Raw genomic sequence first — 3,636 nt, 5'->3', positions numbered from 1 at the left:
AGGAGGAGGTAGAGAGAGAGAGAGAGAGAGAGAGAGAGAGAGAGAGAGAGAGGAGATGGGACCTGGTGTCGGCAAGTCGAAGCAATGAGACGATGAATTTCACACTTGGAGCATTGGAGAGACGATCGGTGAGAGAACAGTCTTTACAAATCAATATGCCCCAAATTAATATTTGTGAAGTAGACCTCTAATACCCAGTGTACCAAGAACAAAACTGATCTCAAAAATCATCATAATCAAAGATATTGGAAATGGAATAGATACAAACTAACCAGAATTTCCAAGCAGCATTGATCCATTGATGCTGACATTTCGAGACGAAGTGATGCCAGTCATAGAGATTGTGCGTCCCGTTCCTTCATATCGAAGCACAGAAATAGCGTTCCGACCCGACTGGGTTGTCTGACCTTCACCGCTTTGCCGACCCGTCCCGACAACTGGCAGCCAAGTCGGGGGAATGGGCGAGATCAAAATTATTGAAATTTTACCCGGAGAGTAGTTTACCCATTTTTTTTATTTTTTTACCCACCCACTTAATGTCACGTTGACCGTTATAAAAAATAAGTATTAATCAACGGCTTATATTACTTCTTTCTCAGCCCTCATATGAAGGATTTCGATTTAGCCACGTGTCATAACACCCTGCCGTGTACATCCACGGCTGTGTATAGAAGATTCTCCATTCTTATAGTGCCAAATTGTTGAGATCGTGCCCTTAGATCCCCGAATAGTTCGATTTAATTTGAGTCTAAACAAACGACCAACCATACAGCGGACGTCAGACGGTTAGGACTAAAAACGAAAGTTCTGTTTTTTTTTTTTTTTTCTTGTCAAAACTATTTGTATGAGTTTCCTGGTATAAGAATTAAAAATTATTTCTCAAAATCAAATACACAGCGTGTGTAGATATAAGATGGACGCTGGCCGGATAGTGAAATATACCGACCACATGTAATGCAGCAGAGCTACCACAATCGTGGATCTGAGTATTCCAACATACACCAATTCCCTACCCAACTGATAAATCTGGACAAGAATACGACACCAGTGACTTATCTGCCCCAGCCTTACCTATAAAACCATAGAAAACCTGCAATTTATTATCACATTGAATTGAATGTACAGGTGTTCCAATTAAGTATATCATCGTAGTATCTCTATACCCCAATGCAATCATATTACTGTCGTCCACCTAGCCTCCTTCTGTTTGTTATATAATTGAGTACCAATATGATTGATTACCGTTAGAAAACATACACGCATAATGTTCAAACCTGGCCTGGACGAATAAATTTTTCCAATTAATTAGTTACAAAAACTTCAAATCAAATTGTATGAGACAGCTTATGTTCCATTTATTGAATAACAAATCAAAAAGGCTTCTGATCATTGCACTGTACTTGAAATGCGCATTTTTATTTGTAATGGTCAAAAAATTATTAATATTAGCATAAGTGAAATTGACACCTCTGAGTATTATACAAACTGGAGCCCTTATATTTTTCTATCTTTTTTTATTATTGAAATTATCTCCAAAATTTCCCATTCTTTTTTTTTATTTGCTTCCCATGTTGCAATCATTTTCACGTATACATGCATAGTCAAGCCTCAAAGAACCATCTTTTTCAAAGGTGTTTTGCTTGAAATTCTATTTTCTTAACATGCAAATATGAAAATAATCTAATAGCATGCAACTCCAAATATAAGAGAACAAAATTATGAAAAAGGAGAGGATACATACTAGATATATAGAATAAGAATGTGGGGGGTCGATCTCACTCCGAATTGTTTTTGCGCGTCTTTAGATGGTCCATTGAGATAAACTTAACAGATGAAAGCAGAGAAAAATAATTAATATGCGACACAGTTCATACCAATCAGACAGATATTGCGTCGTTGCGATGAGCTAGTAAGTACATGGAGTCAAAAGCTTTGAGAATCAAATATTACAGATACTGCAAATTTTTGGTCATGAGTAATTGAGTATATTAGCTAGCTTGATTGTATGTGTCTTCTTGCTTTTTCTTCATCATGTTGCAGTAGTGCAGTACAGTCATCAATTGGTATAGAAGCTTTAAGTTCTATCATGGCATGCCAACAAAGAGAGCGCTCGTGAGCTGGGTGTGTTGGATATAGAGGTCACAGACTTTAAAACTCAGTAGCATGAGAGTGGTGGAGCGAGGTTGGCGTAAGAAGAATGTAGTTAGGGTCGATGAATGAAAAAGCTAATTAATGGCCACCAAGGAGATAGAGGTTATATATCGCAGTAATGGGGTCGGCACAAGAAAGATGATTTGGACATGATCTGGGAAGCAATAATGTGTATGAGCTAGCGGGACGATATGCATGGTACAGTTACATACCAGCTGTGAAATCTAGCTCAGCCATCCGGTTGGCATGGCTAACTCAATTATTTGGCTGCTCACAACATCGGTCTCAGCATGACGATGTGGATGATGAGAAAGACAATGCTGTTGCTGGAGATCGGGAGCGATCATGCCGGGACGTGTAGGATGCTCAATGTCGATAAGGAATCCAGATCGGAAGTACTGATACCTCAGACTTCCGATCGTATCTTCAGCTTGAGGATTATTTGCAGCAGGTATTTGATCGATTTCAAGGAAGTAGTTGCATAGAACTGTCATTGGTGGCCACAGCCTAGCTTTATATCTGCACATGCAGCCCTAGGTCGCCTTGGGAGCAACATAGCAAATAGCTGATGACATGTATGAGAAGCTGAAGATGCATATGATTCCTACCAGTGAACTATGTCCGCTTGATTCATTAATTAAAATCACTAGAAATTAAGGTAAGCAACTAACCATTACGTAATAGGTAACCATATATTACCGATGTTCTATAATCACTAATTTGCGACCAATGAGATCAATATTAGAGATCTCCATCCTCGATGAATTCTAATACGTACACCTCAACATCTTTCAATTTTGATCCATATAATGTGACACCTTCACATGTCAATGGACCATGTTGGAGAAAGAAGGTAAATGGGTAGGATTGACATTGCCGGATTAACTCACCGTGGTCCGCCTACAACCGGCCGGCAATGCAATAAGGCTATGGTTAACCAAAAAAAAAATTATGATATGTTCATCAATAAGCTGAAAAGACCTAATCATATCACCTATGGATGGTCAGTCTTGTACGTACGTAGTTTCCTTTTTTCATCAGTGATGGAAAAAGATGTACACCAAGATAGACAATTATATGACATAATACTCTTAGAAATAAAAACTTAGCAATAAATATCACGAATTGAGATTACCTAATTAGTGTTGGGTCACTTGCACCATCGGTACATGGATGAATTTTTATTAATGGATGAATGCATACATGTCCTCGAGTACAAGAAACGCTAATTTGACATAACACAATATATAAGCTATGAAAACCCTAACAGCTAGAGGGTATAAAATAATAAAACATATTTACTTAAAACCAAGAACTAATTTCAGTTTACCTCCATCAACTTAGATCGATTATCATGTTAGTCTTTCTTCTTTCAATTTCATCAAAAACACCCCTCAACTTCCAATTTTCATCAGCCGCGCATGTGCAAACCTCCAATCTCCATCCAATTCATTTGTCAAGTGATGACTTGNTATCAAGAAAAAA

Source organism: Fragaria vesca, linkage group LG7 (assembly GCF_000184155.1).
Source record: "Fragaria vesca subsp. vesca linkage group LG7, FraVesHawaii_1.0, whole genome shotgun sequence".
Classification (NCBI taxonomy): domain Eukaryota; kingdom Viridiplantae; phylum Streptophyta; class Magnoliopsida; order Rosales; family Rosaceae; genus Fragaria; species Fragaria vesca.
This window is presented reverse-complemented; position numbering follows the sequence as displayed.